The sequence below is a fragment of the Ornithodoros turicata genome, chromosome 1, assembly GCF_037126465.1.
Source record: "Ornithodoros turicata isolate Travis chromosome 1, ASM3712646v1, whole genome shotgun sequence".
Classification (NCBI taxonomy): Eukaryota; Metazoa; Arthropoda; class Arachnida; order Ixodida; family Argasidae; genus Ornithodoros; species Ornithodoros turicata.
Genome location: NC_088201.1, coordinates 150,188,301 through 150,206,835, shown reverse-complemented (window position 1 = coordinate 150,206,835; position 18,535 = coordinate 150,188,301). Strand labels below are relative to the sequence as shown.

Genomic DNA, 18,535 nt, shown 5'->3' with positions numbered 1-18,535 from the left:
GCAAGTGACATGTAATAACACACAAATGACATTTAATAACAGGCAATAACATCTGATGACATTTAATAGTATTTTTCCGATCGGGTTGACGTCAGTCCGTCACCTAGTTTGGTTGCCGCGTCAGAGCGCCAGGTAGTTTCGGTTCCCACCAAGCGCCCTCTAGTTTTCAAGCTTTGGCCGTCTGTAGTTTCGGTTTCGGTTTTAAATGAATGGACGCCAAGCTTGGTTGCTCCACGTGTAGTTCTGGTTTCAGTTTCGAATTCCTACGTGTTGCCAGATGCCCTCTGGTTTCAAGCTATTGACCGACTGTAATTTCGGTTTCAAACCGCAGCACGCTAGTTTCGCTGTGACAACGTCTACGCAGGTTTTTGAATGGTTACCAGATGTCCCTCTAGTTTCAAGCTTTTGACCTCTGTACTTACGGTTTCATTTGACAAAAAACTAAATGCCGCGTCACAGCATGATTTTTTCCCCCCATTTGATAAGTACACTCAAATAATGATGTATATCAGAGACCAGACAACACTGTATATATTCCTTTTTTATTTCAGCACATTATTTTACTACTCTTTTATTCAACTAACGAAAAGATATGTTACAAATTACCAGAGTCTTGCTTGACTTCATCCTTGTACAGAAGCAATCTGCAAAAACAAAGGGAAAACGAAACATCCTGTGAATGCTCTTCTCAATCAGGACAAAGTCTAGGATGACTCAAATCTCGATCAGGTGTCACGCAACAACAACAAGCAGCATTCTCAAAGAATCGGTTAACGTTTTCCACTTTCCGATATGTCTCTGTTACTGTGTCATGCATTTGCATAGGAGTACGACGTTTGGAAGTAAATAACCCAGTGACAACAATCACAATAAAATAGAGGTGTTCTATACACACACATTTCCAAACTTGTGTTGCGCATTGCGACAACAGCATACAACGAATCGAGAAGCATTGCATGACTACGTATTGCGGTTACCAGCTGTGATGGTCTCGAAATAAAAATAACAAAAAAAAAGGCATAAAGACAAGAGGTATACTCACATCCTTTCAAAGTTGCGTCGTCGATGAAGGTCTGATCGGTCTCAGTCGTCGACAGCTAGCTTATAAGACCCTTCATTTTTGTTTTATTTCAAGGGAAGGAAGGATCACGTGAATGCATCGTGGACAGCTTCTCCTTTCGCAGGAGCAGCATGTGAAATGCGATACCTCTTGCCGACGCGCTCTTTTTTCTTCTTCTTTTGGTATGATAACACAACCGCGAAACACCCGTCTGGCTTTTTCCAAACGCTCTTTGGGAACACCAACCACACACACACAAAAAAGAAACCGTTATCGCCCTCGCAAGATGAATTTTCGACTGGTGGTATACGCTGTCTGCCACGTACGAGCTTCCAGCAGTGAGTGTGCCACGTAAGAGCCAAGTGATGTGAGTATTTCAAACCATTTCTTGTGTTACAGTGTATTTTATAGCTAAATGAAATGCGGGCATGTATTTGTTTTAAATTGTTTTTATTGTTTCGCTCAGATGAGACAGCAGAGACATGGTAGCCGATTTCGAAAGAGTGATACCGTAACCGCTGTGCTTTCCATTCCCAATGAGTCTTGCAATATTGTACACATTGCCGGGACATCGTTCTATTACTTGCCTGGGTTCGAAACTTATTTCACATAGCTTCGAGCACTCGAAGTTATAATAATTGTGCGCGACATTTGCTTCTTTCAAGCAATGCCATAGTTGACGTGTATCATTTTGCGACAGATTTACTCCGTATCTCGTCGGATGACCATTGCTGAGCCAAAGGCGTACGGCAGTTACTGCAGCTGGACATCGGTGGACGTAGATGTTATGGTCAATCTGAGTCACGGTAGTGCATTTTCCCTGTTTCAGTGTTGGTTTTGTAAATTCTGTTGTAGCTACGAAAACGAACAGGGAAACAGCACTCAGAAAGGACAAGGTGTAGCAGAACATCTCCGGACATCTATTTACCATGACGACCTACAGTAAAATGAGACAACTCGTCATGGATTTCAATATTTATTGGTAAGCGTCTTTGGGTGACAACCTATTTTGCAACAGGTCAATTGTCATGTCGTTTATGTACACAGCCAGGTAATGGTAGCCAGTCTTCATTGCGTAGTACATGATACATAGACTTTCGGCCACCAGTTGCATTACGTCGACGTCTCGATCACCGTAATAGCTGAATATTGAGCTCATCTGTTTTCCCCATTCGGAGACCAGGTCGAACGGGTGGTCGGATAGGTGCTCACACTTCCTGTGCACCCTGGCATACATTGTTTTTGAAGACTCCCACACAGTCTTTTTCGCGGGAAAGTTCAGAGGCAGGGACTGGAACAGGAAAATGTCTCTGGTTATCTTAAATGCTGCGACGAGCACTGTGTCGTCCGTTGACTTCGATGAACCGCATTCTAACACGTCATTCCAACAGGTATGAGGATGGCGACATTTTCCTTGGAGTTGATGATCCTGGGTAACGTCCCGCATGCCGCACACATCATCACCCGATTGGGACCAGGAATCGCCAGCGTTGGCTGGCTGTTCGACATCGGACCAGTGATCGCCAGTCATTTCGTCGTCGGTGGTGGCAGGTAGTTCTCCGGAACCCAAGTCCTTCTACGACTTCCAGAAGGTTGCAACAGGTACTGCACCTTTCCATTCCGAACGCGTCTTTTTATAATGCGGTGGCCCTTTCCAGGCTGCACACGTGTTAATTCGCTTGCATAAAATTGACCTTCAATAGGTTCTTCCTGCTGGTCACGTAAGAGATAGGTATTCGGGTAACCAATCTTGACTGCTCTCACCACAAAAATTTCACGCGTAAACGAACCAAGATAACTTTTGACTAACTGGTGTCTAGACTTTGCTATTCTGACAAGCTGGCCAACGCGAAAACGTGGCTTCTCTGGGGGTTTGCTCGGAGTAGGATAGAGCTTTTGTCTAAATAAATGTTCATTTTCTTTGTTGACATCCACAGGTCGCGCCGACAGAGTTCTATGAACACGATGATTATATGCTTTGACCAGAGGCTGTAAAATTTTCAAGTACGATTTATGTCCCTGATATTCAAAAGCACGATAAAGTGGCGTCATAAGACTTCGAATAGATCGTTCTGCAATACTTGCTTTCGTATTTGAATTAGTGTGGAAGAGAGATATCCCTTTTGATTTTAAAAATGCTCCGACTGACTTATTGGTGAACTCTGTACCTCTGTCTGAATGAATCAGTCTCGGAGTCCCAATACGTCTGTAGGAGCCCGAGAGGGATGAAGTGAACGGCCCGAGTGACAACAACAACTGGTTTATTGGACACGATCGCTTAAGTTGCTCAAGGTCGCGCGCTCAGCGCTATCTTCCTCATTGTCGCTGCTGACGATATGCTACATAGCCCCCCCTCCAGAGACGGCGAAGAGAGATCCGACCAACGGACGTGTTTGGTCTTCGGCGGAGAAGGCGTCGTCAAGGGAAAGACAGCAGCGGCGAGGCGGTCGTTGTCGACGTGGGCGGGCTTCAGGCGGTCAATGCTGACTGTGTCCTTTCGGCCGTTTATCGAGATGGTGAAATGCTTGGGTGAACGGGACAAGACGAGGTGCGGACCAGAATATGGAGGATGAAGGGACTTCCGGGTGGCATCCGTTCGAAGGTACACGTGAGACGCCGTGGCCAATTCGTGGGGAACGTGATGCGGGCGGTTGGAGGGTACGCGGGTATCCGTCGGACGAATCTGAGCGAAAGTATGGCGGAGGCGATCAATGTATTCTGGTGCGGCTGTGGAGGGCTGAGCTGACGGATGGAAGAATTCGCTCGGGAGTCGAAGCGTGGTGCCAAATACAAGCTCAGCACTGCTGCACGAGAGGTCTTGCTTGACGGCGGAACGGACTCCGAGGAGTACGATGGGAACGATGTCAACCCAGTTGGTAGGGTCTGCGTGAGCCATGATGGCTGCCTTGAGCTGCCTGTGTAACCGTTCTACAAGGCCGTTGCAAGCAGGGTGATAGGCGGTTGTGCGGCTGCGAGATGTTCCCAAGAGCGTCGCGAAGGCGGCGAAAAGGTGCGCTTCGAACTGGCGGCCTCTGTCGGTGACTATTTTAGATGGGACACCAAACCGAGAGATCCACGATGAAAGGAAGGTGGAAGCGACCGTTCGCGCTGAGGCGTCAGGCATTGGTGTGGCTTCAGGCCATCACGTTCGGGTCACCAAATATGTAGGAGCCCGAGAGGGATGAAGTGAACGGCCCGAGTGACAACAACAACTGGTTTATTGGACACGATCGCTTAAGTTGCTCAAGGTCGCGCGCTCAGCGCTATCTTCCTCATTGTCGCTGCTGACGATATGCTACACGTCTAAAAGCGAGTCTCAGTCCACGTATAATTTCCGCTGCTCGTTTATTCTGCACAGGCACTACAGCAAGCATACGAGAAAATGCGTCGATACAAAACAAAAGATAGCGAAAACCCTTGTTGTATCTCGACAGTTTCTGAAGGTCTTTCAAATCTATTTGGAATATATCCTTCGCACTCAAAACGATGGTCTTCCGGAACTGACGTGGTCGCTTAAGTTCTCTGAAGAGAGAGTACACATCACTGGTTTCCAGGAACTTGGCAACCTTCGCCGGCTTTTCACCGATCGCTCGTGCGAGTCGTTGAACACCACCTAGAGCACCAGGATGGTATACGTCCACGTAAGCAGCCATTAGCACAATTTTCTTCCACGAACACGAAGTCCGTCGAATGACAAGTAGGCATTTATAACGGCTGCCACGTCACCTTTGTACCAAGAGGGCGATCGATTGTGCAGTTCGTATTTTATAAGCTCGATGACGGAACTACTTGGAACAACGCGAGAATGACAGATAATCCTTCCCTCTTCATCTATCGCAAATACGGTCTTTAGCATCTGCAGAATGGCGAGGGCCTTCTTCCTGTGTCGTGCGGGAAAATGCGCCAGAATGTTTTCGTCCCGAAGGTAACCACAGTGTTCCTGTTGCGTTTCCAACGTGCTCAATACCGGTTCCATTCTCGAAGTCTCTTAGCCGCTCTTGTGATAACCGGAGAAATGCGTCGACGAGGTGTCTCAGGTGTAAACGTAGGACTACCGGCTGATGGCTCTGCAGTCTCCTTTTCAAGTCGAGATGGATGTACGATAAGTGTCGGTATATTTAGCTTGACCAATAGTGGTAGGATCCTCTCGAGATACGCGGGTCGCCACACATTTCGCGCTCTTGTGACCAAATAATAAACAAGGTCTACAACGTTGGTATTTGGTATTTGTTCACCATTGACAATGAGCTCAAACGTTTTACTATTCCAGCCGAGCACGGGTTTTAGTAAACGCAGTAATTGGCTTGCTCTCATCTTGTAGCCGCTGCTCATAAAATTAACGATGGCATCTTCCTCCTCGTCCGCTTGAATCTGTGTCTGCTCTCTTGTCGATGCCACATGATTTGTCTCCTCACCTGCTGCACTAGGCTGTCTTAATGTGTTCGCGGGAGGATGCAATAGCTTGTGCAAGTACTGGATGATCTCCTTGGCCTTGATATCATCAGGCTCCTGTTTATTCAATATCGACGGAATAGTGCTTTCCCGATAGGGAACAAGCTCGTATTTCTGCATTATTTAAATGCCGATTGCTTTTGCGATGCTTTTGCCCGCTAAACTTGAAACGAGACCTAACAAGGGGGGCAACAAAAATTGCAAAAACCCGCCGGACTGATGAAGAATCCGTTTAATTTTCTTCACATCTGCACGGTCTTGCCTGGAAGCCAGTGTCCTAATGGGTGTTGCAAAAGGCTGCAATTGCTTTTTAACTTTCGCCGGTACGTCGATGTTTCCTTTGCAGAGGTTCATACAAATCTCCCTGATTGTTCGTAGCTGTTCCCTGCTGGCATGTTGAATCAGGTTGTAACGATCTTCCCCTGTCTTTGCTTCAGCGATCATACGAAGGAAACGAATGTGTTTGTTAAGCCTTTTCATGACCTGTATACGATCTGTCTGTGATCATCCGGGAAAATGTTGGTCCACACCTTATAGTGATCGTTGCTCTGTTGAGACAAGTCGATAACTAAGTATGAGTATGGTTTCTGACAGGCATCTTTATATATCGTGGGCAACAAATCATTTCGCCCGAAAATCTGCCTGGACAGCATACGCAGCTGGTCTGTAGTGCGTGGTGAACGAAATAAAACGAGAGCCGTGCTATTGAATTGTATTGTGCGATACAAAGGGTCGTTGACGAACAGGTATTGCGAGATGAACACAGCCGTGATTGACAGGTGGTGACACCCAGCGATATAAAATTTGCAGATTTCTTTGAGTCTTTGTCGGTCGGCTAAACAGTCGTCAAATATAAATAATGAGTGGCTATAATTCTCCGGATCTGCAGGGATGTCTTGACTGAAATTTACTTCAGGAAGAGTATCGAATACCGGCTGCTTATAAAGATAGATATACCATATTTGCTTGAACGGTTTGTCAAAGAGGACAGCTCTGTGTTTAATTAGTCGTGCCACGAAGGTGGATTTCCCACTTTGACTAGCCCCTGAAATTGACACCGAGGCAGGCGTCACGAACCTAAAAGGTGCTATCACTGTCATTTCGTGCAAGGGAATGAAGTCTGGTCAAGATACGTTTCGTTAGATAAACAAGTCCGTGCTTGCAAACTGCAGGGAAAAAAAGCAAACTGCAAAGGTAGGTTCGACTGCAGAGTTGACGATGTAAAAAAAAAGAAGACTCCTCAAGGTTGCCATGCTGGCAACTCCTTATATAAGAACTGTCTGACGCTCAGCTCCTTCACTCTCGAACCTCCTTCTGAGGAGGTATGGTGTTCAGAATGATGAAATATTTTGCAGTGTTCTAACATGTGCTCCTTTTGTTTTCAGTCGGTCCAACGTGTCCGAAGGATCATCGTCGTCATCATTGCATCAGTGTACAAGTAAGCATCATGTCTTCGTCGATCTTGCATAAACTTGACAAGTTAAAGAAATGTGGAGAGTTTCAAAAAATGGCGACAATTCCTAAAAACATCAAGTATGATGTGGTTGATGTTAACAAAATTGAAACGAGGTATGGCGAGGCGGTCTACGTAGAAATTATGAAGGATCACGAGCACGTAAAGGTGTTCCTTCCAGCTCGGTTTCATAAACTAAGCACTCAAGACATCGAAGACATGAGGAACACGAGCGGGCTCTGGATGGAGAAGAAAGAGCGAGTTGGAAAAGAGGGGAAACGTCTTCTTTCGCCAGACATCGTGTTCGGTCAATCCGAGTAAAAAAATAAAAAGAAATGGTGACATGCCACCTTTGTCCTCCGGCCGATCGGCAGCACTACACAACAGCGCTGGGACTTCAAGTTCATCTGGCTAACGTTCATAACCTTGCAACACCCTGTATCCCATTTTGTGAGACACTCTGTACGCTCCGCAACTATACCAACCGCTATGAGCTTCATCTACATGACAGAGACGACGACGGGCAGGATGTCAGCACATTCTTTCATGAAAACGGACGCTACCTTGCCGGTGTACTTCGACATTTCGGATTTCCGTTACGCTTTTATGTTTTGCTGAAGGCGGAACTCGGTCGACATACGCCTGAGGATGAGATCATATTTGTCACTCAATTTATTCCTTCGAATGTGCATACGCTGTGGTCGGAACGAGACGTAGAACGTGCTGTCATTGAAGTAGGCACTGAAGTCACCAACAATTTAGAAAAGCTTGAAATGCAAGGGTCGGGATTTTTCTTATTTCGAATTCACGCCTGCATTCTTCATGTCGGTCGTCTCGCACCACAGCTCATTGGTTGTACCGACTTTGAATTGCCAAACGAATTGAAAAAAAAGTGTCGGTGTCTTCTGAATGTCGACCTTCACGAGGATAGTGAACAGAACATGTGTTTCGCATTTTGCGTACTTGCCGGTCTACATCCTGCAAAGGGTTCTTACAGACGCAGAGCTTCATCCTACAGGTCATAACTGTCTCAATATGTATTTCCAGAGACGTTTCCTGTAGTGTTCCCGAAAGATGTAGAAATGTTTGAGAAGCAGAACGATGTGAGCATTAACGTGTACGGTTATGACAAAGATGAAAAATATGTTTACCCGATTAAGGTTGTTGACGACCAGTGCAAGAAGCATGTCGACCTACTGCTGATTGACTTCCATTTTGTACTCATTACTAATTTCAATGCTTTGTTCACACCACCTGGTTATTTTCACTGCAAACGGTGTACGATGGGTTTCACCACCCCGGGTGTACTCGCCGATCATCTACTAATGTGTAAACAACAAAAAGTGTCCAAGACTATTTTTCCAAAGAAAGGTGAGACACTGTCGTTTGCCGGAGAGCATTTGATGTCGGAAGTTCCCTTCTACTGTGTATACGACTTTGAGAGTGTACTATCACCGTGTTCGGGAGGCGGGAATGTCTACGAGGAACACATCCCTTCATCCTTCTGTCTCCTCGTCATACGCTCGTGCGATTGTATGTCTTGAAGAAACATATTTACCGTGGTGCAGACTGCGTTTCCGTTTTCATGGAACTATTGCGTAATTTGCATGATGAGCTGTATGCGATGTTGCACGAGACTGTGCCCTTGCAAATGACCCCAGGAGACGAACTCGAACATTCTGAAGCCACTCACTGTAACATCTGTAAAGAACCATTCACTAAGAAGCAGAAAGTGCGAGACCATGATCACGTAAGTGGAGAATTTCGCCAATCATTGTGTCAGGGATGTAATCTGAAACTGCGGATACCACGGAAAGTGCCCATCATTGCACATAATGCCAATTATGACCTCGGATTCATAGTAGCTCATCTGCACCTGCTTCGGAAGACAGACATCAGAGTGATAGCCTCCAGTTGTCAAAAGTTTAAGGCTATAGACATTGGTGTGTTCCGCTTCATAGACTCGTTAAGCTTCCTCAATGCTAGTCTCGACACACTGACGAAAAATCTATGTGACAAAGGTGAATCTAACTTCAGGTGTCTGCGTCAGTTTTTCGCAGAGGAGGACTACTTCAGGTTGGTTGTACGTAAAGGGGTTTTCTGTTATAACTACGTTACCTCTTTTGAACGTTACGACGAGCCCTGTTTGCCATCACGTGACCAGTTCTTTAACCAACTGAACGGATCAGAAGTGAGCGAGGAAGATTACCGCCATGCGCAAAATGTGTTTGAAAAATTTCAACTGAAGAGCCTGGGCGAGTACTCGGATTTGTACCTTCTGACGGACGCATTGCTTCTGGCAGACGTGTTTCAAAACTTCCGAATATGGGCGTTGGAGACGCACAAAATTGAACCACTTCATTTCGTGTCACTCCCGGGACTAAGCATGTCTTGCGCACTAAAAATGAGCCGGATTAATCTGGATTTAATCCACGATCCCGATGCCTATCTGTTAATTGAACGGGGCCTGCGTGGTGGTATGACCCAGTGTTCAACGCGAATGGCCACTGCAAATGTCCCAGGGACAGATCAGTACGATCCCGAAAAACCAAAGACCATAATTCATTACATGGACATAAATGGACTCTATGGCACAGTGATGCGTGAACCACTCCCATTCGGAGACTTTGAATGGCTGTCACCCGAAGAGGTTGCAGGTTTAGATGTAACCCTTGTTGCAGATTATGCAGACGTTGGTTATTTTTTAGAGGTAGACCTGGCCTACGTACAAGAGCTCCACGAACGACATAAAGATTTACCGCTCGCGCCCGAAAAAATGAGCGTCCCGTATGAGTTGCTTTCGGATTATCAGAAAGACCTGATGAAAAAATTTAACCTCCCACAGCATGATATAGAACCGAAATTACTCCTTACACTGCTTGACAAGAAGAAGTATTTTCTTCATTATCGCAGTCTAAAGTTGTACCTACAGTTGGGTCTTCGGCTCGAGAAAATTCACCGGGTGCTCAGGTTCAAACAAAAACCATTCCTGCGATCCTATGTTGACTTCCATCATGAACTACGCAAGCAGGCAACCAATACCTTCGAACGTAACCTGTACAAGAGTTTAATTAACTCCGTATATGGGAAAACATGTATGAATGTACGAAAGTTCGTCGACTGTCGCTTAGCAACTTCCGAGGAGCAAGTGTTGAGATTCTTGCGTAAACCGAACCTCAAACAATTCAGGGCTCTAAGCTCTAACGTAGTCTTGTTTCAGTTCGCTCAATCGATAGTCCGTATGCGACAGCCTCTGTACCTGGGGTTCACTATTCTCGAGCTGTCTAAAGTCATGATGTATGACTTTTATTATAACAACTTGCTTCGGGTAGCCCCGGACACAAGGCTCTTGTATATGGACACAGATTCTTATATCGTGATGCTGAGCGATGAGAAGGCCCTTGCGGAGCTCGCCGATACCCACCTTGATACATCTGGTCATTCTTGTGATGACTCGATGTATTCTACGAAAAACAAGATGGTGCTAGGAAAATTTAAGAACGAAATGCCCCACGACCACATCCTAGGGTTCTGTTGCCTGAAACCAAAGCTCTATGCACTAGACCTCCATAGTAAAAGACGATACAATCGTGCTAAGGGGGTGAAACAATGTGAAGCCCAGAAGTTGCATTATTCAATGTACATAGACTCTCTTAAGCTTGGTGAAGTGTACAAAGTTTGTCAGAACCTCATTGTGCGCAAGGAAAATATAAATAAAAGTGTATGTGTTACGAAAGTAGCTTTAAATCCCCTAGACACAAAGCGTTTCATTTGTGAGGATGGTATCCACACGTTACCCTTTGGGTACGCATCCAATGGAAAGATGTAGACAGTTTTTATGCATATGTTGCCCTACCTGGCTGTTGTTGTTGTAATGCTGTTTTTTATATATATATATATATAAGATTGTGCCTGTAACGACATGGAAATAAATACAATTTTATTGTGTCAAAGTACACTGCAACATGACATGTTGTCTGTCTTTCTTGGGAATTGCTTCCGTACAAGGACGGGTACCAGCTTGTCGTTCAGCGTGAAGTTCGTTGACGAAAATCTCTGAGTGCACTCTCGGAGCGAGAATCCACAAGCGAGCATGCTGCCTACATACAGGCAGTAGAGGCCACATGTAGCTGATCCATAGCCCTGAAGTCTTTTCTTGTTATAGTAAAATGACCTGGTAGGATGAATGAATTGGTAGAATTCTTTGTAGACGGGCTGAATGCCGTAACTATCAAAATACGTAACTACATTGTCACCGGAAACATAAGTCATGGTCCAGTGTTCACTGGTACTGCTCCTTGGAGCTGTGTTAATCACATAAATCCCGGGTATGGCTTCCTGTCTTGCGATTTCATTGCATGCAAAGGTTCCCCGAAACAGTTCTCTGGTGCAGTAGTGTCTACTGAATGCTGCATAGAACTGCCACTCCTCCATGTTTATTTTTCAGACAAATTTCACTCGTCTGTCTTTGTTGATTTCTAGCACACGTGGTGTTTCGGATACAAACAACACCGTAACTGCTTCTGTTAGATTGGCAGCAAACGTTAGGGTCAGACGAACGTTGGCTTGAACAACAGGACAAAGAGCATTCACTTCTGCATCTGGAGTCAGATGGTAATAAAGCATAAATGTCTCTTTTGCATACGCAGCTGGAGCTATTGGTATATCCTTGCGTTTTAGTTTGTGAAGCAGGTGTATATAGGCTTTGGAATAGATGTCTCGTTGGAAGTCGAACTCATCCGTGTACTGTTGTCCACCAACGTCCAGTAGTGCTCGTTTTAGTTTGAAGTTCTCAAGCTTGAATGGGTTTCGTGGTCTGCTACCTTGGTAGGCATCGCTCCTGACCATCAATACTGTTAACTTGGAGGGAACTCGCTCGCTGTACAAGTCGTCAAATATCACCTGAGATTGGTTAGGGGCGATGGTTCTGTACTTAATTTCCAGTCCTCGGAGAAGGTATACTGCAGGTGTTGTTTGAAGTCTTCGTTCTATACCAACAAGTATACTCGGCGATAACTGAACACGTCGGAGAGAGAGCACGATACGTGAAAATTCCACAGTGTGCTTTTCTGTTGCACCATCAGCTTGCAAGAGACGAAAATCATCCGACGCTTGACGTAGCACAACTCGAATATCGGTTCCGTTAAGAATGAGCTTCTGTTGTTGACATATGTCGCTGAAGATTGGGCTGTACATGTCACACAGTGCCGATCCTTTGGTTCGCTTGTAACGAGCGAAAACTCCTTTTGAATCAGATGTGGGAGCATATACCTCACTCGTGCCTAAAGGGTCTGGCTCGTATAACATTGCTGAAAGGGTGTGTGTCTGAGTTACATTGTTGGCATTCGTAATGATGTCCAAGTAGGAACGGTAGCCATAATGTTCGAAACTCGAAACCAAGGTTGAATTCAGGTAGATATGTACGTGTTGAAACAATGATGAACCAAACGCTTGGACAGGTATGACTGCACCAGGTGTTGTTGAAGTGCTTGTTGTAGTTACCGCTGGATCTCCATTCTTTCGAATGATCTTGCACTGAATATGCAAAAAGCTGGATTGAAGATCAAAGAAGCCCCCACCGAGTCCCGGAACATTGTACTCGATCACTCCGCTTGATGTCGGAGCAGATACTGGGAAAAACTCGACGTATTCAGACTTCTCCAAAGCAAAATTTGTAGGTGGAAGAGAGAAGAGTTCCAGCTGGTTTGTAGTACACAGACAAGAATCTTTATGCACTACTGCAATAGACTTTTTTTTTTCTGTCAAGTAAAGAAGTCAGATTTCCTCCGCTTCTCCGCAGGTCGAGCTTTTTTAATGGCCTTGCGTTTTCTTCCTTTCCCTGTGAGTCTCTGAAGTAACTCGTCACGAGTTTTATGCACTGTGCGGTCTACTCCTTTCTTGACGGCTTCTCGAAATGATGCTCCTTGCTGGACTTCCTCGGCTATATGTCTTCCAGTATCAAGGAGCTTTCTTCCAACGTATGGCGCTACCTTCTTGGTCAGTATGGGCAAGAAACCCCTCAATACGTCACCAAATATGCCTCCTCCAATCTGATAAAGCTCGGGAGCAGTATAGTGTGGTAGATGCTCTCGCTTTCCTGCACCAAAATGTGCTATGCAACATGGTGGGTTTGTTATATACATTTACGTAGGTGGATCGTCAACCCGACACGTCCAGAGCCAGAAATGAATGGAATGAAATCACCTATCTCGTTTGCCAACTCGATTTGAATGGTTGTCAATTCCTTCGCAGATACATATTTATAGTACAGGTTTGTGAATAAATAAGACATCACATCATTCCTACCCTGGACTCTGAATGGTATCGATCGAAGAAGTGGTGCTGTCACGTCACCCACAAATTCGTTCTCGATGACATCGCAGTATATGAAAATATAGTTTTGAGCAGGGAATAGACAAACGTCTCGTTCGGCGACTGCATAACTTGAGAAAGTTGTCCTCTTTCCGAAGCCCAACATCAAAGCCAAATAAGGATGAAAGGTCACATAGCCATCGTTCATGCGTTCCAGGTGACAAATTCCGTTGTATGGGTTACATACGAGGAGACGAGCATCTTGCGACAAATGAAGTTTTGTTCGATAGGCATGGTTAATGGAATTAACGAGGTCCTTCCCCGATTCGTAGTAGCCTTCTGGAACTTCATACTTTACCGTTCGTGAACGATAGGTAACTATGTTAATCGTTTCTTCCGTATCCACCTGGTATTTGAGTAGCTTCACGGGTGACCCTCTGTCCAACTCTCCACAGCCGATTATCTTTTCAGCCATGCCAAGCTTAGCGGCAAGAGTTGCGCTAATTTCCAAACCATAGTTCAGAGGAAGTTGTATCTCATAATGACCGCTACCACGTATAATTCTTGTCTTATGCTGCAAATGTTTTGCTAAAAATTGTCTCAAAGACAAGAGAATGTTTTCATTAGCGTTGAACTTGACCTTTTCTGTTGCTTCAATCGTAGAACCAAGGAATGTCGTTTCCGATATACTATTGACTGTGTCAGTTACATTTTTAATCGCAAAAGGGATGTTGATTTCTGTTAAAGCGGCCTCCCACCTACCCTCCAACGTCTGTGGATGGGCTAGCTTTACTCGGAACTTGCTCATTGTGTTGTCGGGAAACACATCCAAAGATGCATTTGAGAGCAGGTTCACATAGAACTGGTCAACCATGTTTTTTTTCTCTTTTTCTGATGAAATTTCTACGCGTACGCTTAATTTATATCGCCAGAAAATGCGTTGACGTTGTCACAGCGAAACTAGCGTGCTGCGGTTTGAAACCGAAATTACAGTCGGTCAATAGCTTGAAACCAGAGGGCATCTGGCAACACGTAGGAATTCGAAACTGAAACCAGAACTACACGTGGAGCAACCAAGCTTGGCGTCCATTCATTTAAAACCGAAACCGAAACTACAGACGGCCAAAGCTTGAAAACTAGAGGGCGCTTGGTGGGAACCGAAACTACCTGGCGCTCTGACGCGGCAACCAAACTAGGTGACGGACTGACGTCAACCCGATCGGAAAAATACTATTAAATGTCATCAGATGTTATTGCCTGTTATTAAATGTCATTTGTGTGTTATTACATGTCACTTGCGTGTTATTACATGTCATTTGCGTGTTATTACATGTCATTGCGTGTTATTAAATGTCATTAAACGTGCATCCAGGTGCCCATCAAACACTATCGACACGTGAGTTCCCATTGTTTACCCGAGTTAACCGTTACCTTATCCTGGCGGCGCATGTTATTGAAACCTGGGAACCCATTGTTCACACTATCGATACATGATTTCCATTGTTTTCTGATATATCTTATCGTGCGTGTGCGTGTCGCATGTAACCTGAGCGGCCCATTGTTACCAAATGCAATATCTATCACTACTACATGGTGTTTTCTTTTAACAAGTATATTCTAATCATTGCACTGGCGCGTTATGACCATTGTTGTCAATTGCGCCAATAATACCCAAATCATCACCCATCAATAACAACAAAATAGCTATTGTTGTCCCGATGTTCGGGCTTCAGTAGTCACTCACCTTGTCTGCAAGCTTGCCAGCTTGTGTGCTATCCTATCTGTTTGTGCCTCATTATTTTTTTTTCTGTTTTTCAGCGGTGTTTATATAAAGCAGTGCCGAACATGGACGTGGTACGGCATCTGGCACTGTACTTTCGAAAAATATCTGGTTAAGTAAGTGCAAGTGGTATGAATAAAGTATTAAAAAATGGCTGCCCAAATAACTGAAAATGATGAAAAATAAAAAGTACATTGATAATGAAGGTTTGTCTTACAATCTCCGTCGCACTTCTTAGGCACATGATACTTTGTACGCATGTGTCCTTTCTATGTGTTCGAGCCTCAGAACATCGATTCCCATGATATTTAACCCCCATCCATGATGAGGAGAGTTGCTCCAAAACTCTGTTTCCGCATGTCACGAAACACCTTCCATTAAGAGGCTGCCTTAACATATCGAATGCGAGTCATTTTGACTTTTACAGCTCAGCGGCGTAAGCGTTTGAGACAAGTTGACCCTCCCAGGTGCTGTCACTGCGGTGCCCTAGAAGACCTACAGCACATTCTTCTTCACCCGGCAGGGGCACTAGCTTATGCCGGCGCTTGGTGATCGGCGCCACCAGGAACCCGAGTCTTCCGTCCCAAGGTGGTATCCGTACCATGCCTAGGTGATGAAAGGCAAAGGGTAGAAGACCTGGACGATGGTGGTTTGGGTCATGGTCAAGCTCCGGCCGAAGGGTTGCCAAAACTCCGGGACCTCCCCATATGTATAAGTATGAAGCACGGGTGACTTCTAGGGATGATCGATTGATCAAACCTGCATGAGTAGATTTTCTTCTTTATTTGAGGTCGTGGCCGTGAAGCGACTAGGGAACGAATGCTTAAGGACTGTATCGGAAGAGTTCACCGCGAAATAAATTGCACTATCCTCTTAAGACAGAGACATCAATAAAAGCGTACCACTCGAAAAAACACCACCACTTCATTGAGAAAGCAATGGCATCGCTATTAAAAAATATAACAGACATCAATCGCATACGATCCGGTGACCTTGTTGTAAAACGCACCAATGAAAAAGTCTACCAACGCATCCTAAACACACACGAACGGATTGGGAAAAGGATTTCAGTCTCCCAGCTGAAAGCACTGAACGCTAGTTAGCACACTAGCAGTTTCAGAGTTCATTGATATGCCTGTGGAAGAAATCCTTGAAAGCTCGAAGGACTAGGACGCCATAGATGTGCGCAAAAATTAAGATCCGTAAGAACTGTAAATATATACCACCACCAGGAACATCGTACTGACTTCTGACAGACCCGCCTTATAAGGCAAGTTAAAACTATGATATATTTCTGCGGGTGTGCGGCCCTGTATTGCGAATGTCATGCCCTGTTTTCGTTGCAATCGATACGGATACGCGGACGCATGTCGGTACGGACGCACGGACATGGATGCCAGGGTCCATGCTAGGGTCCTCGCTGTTGTGCAAGTCATGGTGAGGCTCCCCACAACACAAAGGAAGTGCGCTAACTGCTGGACCAATTGCACCGGTGAGCAGCCCTCATACTGAAGATCCTGTCCAAAGTGGACGTATGAGAAGGAGATTTTATATGTCAAGGTCATGCAAAGCATCACTTATCCGGAAGCAAGAAAAAAATATAGTCGCAACAGTCAAAGGAATGCCACACATGGTCATCAGACACACGCACGCTCAAGTACACAGAATCACATTAACGAATACAGAGGAAAACAATGGAGTGGGAGATCCACCCCCAACTCCACTTACTTCTGTGGCGTCACCTTCAATGTCGCCACTCCTGTCATCGCCACTCATGGAAATGGGTTCCATGAAGTGTGATGATGATACGAGCTCACAAGGTTGTTTCGCGAGTACGAGCTCCCAGTCTAAAGGAAAGGCAAAATGTAATGCCTCGGGAGGGGCTCACTCCCTAGTATATCGCAAAACGAATTGACGGCTGCTCGGGAAAATTTCCGAGACAGCCAATAAGGCCCCCAAAAAAGAAATAACGCAAGCTTATTTAGATGGCACACCCTTCACCATGATGCTGATTGACAAGTGCACTGTACAGTGCAATGAAAATAGTGTACAATGCAATCTTTTTCTGCTTTATAGCGATTCTGCAGTGTAATTATTGTTGCTGGCTTTTCACGAATCTTGAATATGAATCCCCAGTAAGCACTTACACTGAGACGGTGGAATTTGTTTAATAAAAATTGGGTTGATAGAGCCCGTCCATCTGGAGGTATTACTATGCTTACATCGAAAACCCTCTCTTGAAAGCATTTCGAACTGAAAGCAACACTCGAGGGAGTTGCTGTTCAAAGATGTCTTCATAGCGTTCTAACTGTTTGTACCTTATACCTAATACTGTTGGCTGTGGTAGTTCGGATCGCCCTAGGAAGTACAATAGATCCACCACTCCCACCACTGACTCTTTTTACTTGGATATTTTAATGCCCGTAACTTTCTGTGGGACAGAACGAAAACTGATGGACGTGGCAAAATAATAGAAAAGGTGCTACCTTCAAGACGAATGTGTATTCTCAATACAGGAACTGCGACATACATCAACAGTATCTTACAGCCCTCCTAGCAATTGATTTTCTGTTTAGTTGAGTTTCTCTCATCCTTGTTCCAGAATGTCAATTGTCAGTTGAAAGCTACCCTCGTCGCAGTGAACATTTCCCCACAGCCTTACCAGCCATTCACTAATTTAAGCACATGTCTGCCCAGGTGGAAATCGTCAGAAGCAAACTGGAACCTCTTTCAGGAAAAAGCACGTATCTCGACTTCCAGTTTTTATGAACTGGGGCTTGATAAATCAAATACGTTTATCACGAACAACGTAATAAGCTCAGCCACCAGGTATATCCCACAAACTTCCGGTCGCGTGCCCAAGCGGCTAAAGGTCTGCTGGACATAGGAATGTCAAACTACTAGAAAAGAACAACATTCTGCATGGGGCACATTTGAAGATGCCCAAGTTCGTCGAACTGATAGCATTAAAAAACCAGAGCAAAAAGGAAGGTGGGCATGCCGAAAAGCTAAGCGCGAGTCTTGGAAGGCTTCATATTATTCCTGACATCTAATACACAATCCAGGTTTGTGCCGGACAGACTGACGGTAATTATGTTAACTTTTATATACACTTCTCATCAGGCTCCTCGCATATCAAAATATTTTTGAAAATCAAAGAAGCCTCTGAGAAATGCTATTAGTGTCAATTATTCACATAATGAAGCTTTCACCATGGTAGAATGGTCAAGAGCATTATTATCATCTAAACACACCAGGCAGCACCAGGTCCAGGTCGTGTTACATATGCTATGTAACAACACTTATCTAAGATGTCACGAGTCAGAAGCTATACGTTCGTGAAGATGTGTCAGAGTGCGATGCTCCAACTGATTCCTCAGTCGTCGTCATCAATGTAGCGGAAGACGACTGCGGCGAAAACGGTCACACACTTGCTGACAGCCCAGATCATCTGCAAGCCGTTGGGTCCCTTGATGCC

General features: G+C 45.1%; 1 long non-coding RNA gene across 3 annotated transcripts; it reads left to right on the top strand.

Moving 5' to 3' along the window:
- The first annotated feature begins 1,018 nt into the window (after positions 1-1,018).
- On the top strand, positions 1,019-8,492 carry LOC135378671 (uncharacterized). Of its 3 annotated transcripts, none has more exons than XR_010418525.1 (4): positions 1,019-2,042; positions 2,452-2,662; positions 6,898-6,950; positions 7,147-8,492. It is a non-coding gene; the product is annotated as an uncharacterized LOC135378671 (long non-coding RNA). The 3 variants fall into 3 exon arrangements; XR_010418524.1 differs by having other exon boundaries at positions 1,022-1,427; positions 1,761-2,042; positions 6,898-8,492; XR_010418523.1 differs by having other exon boundaries at positions 1,022-2,042; positions 6,898-8,492.
- Positions 8,493-18,535: the final 10,043 nt, after the last annotated feature.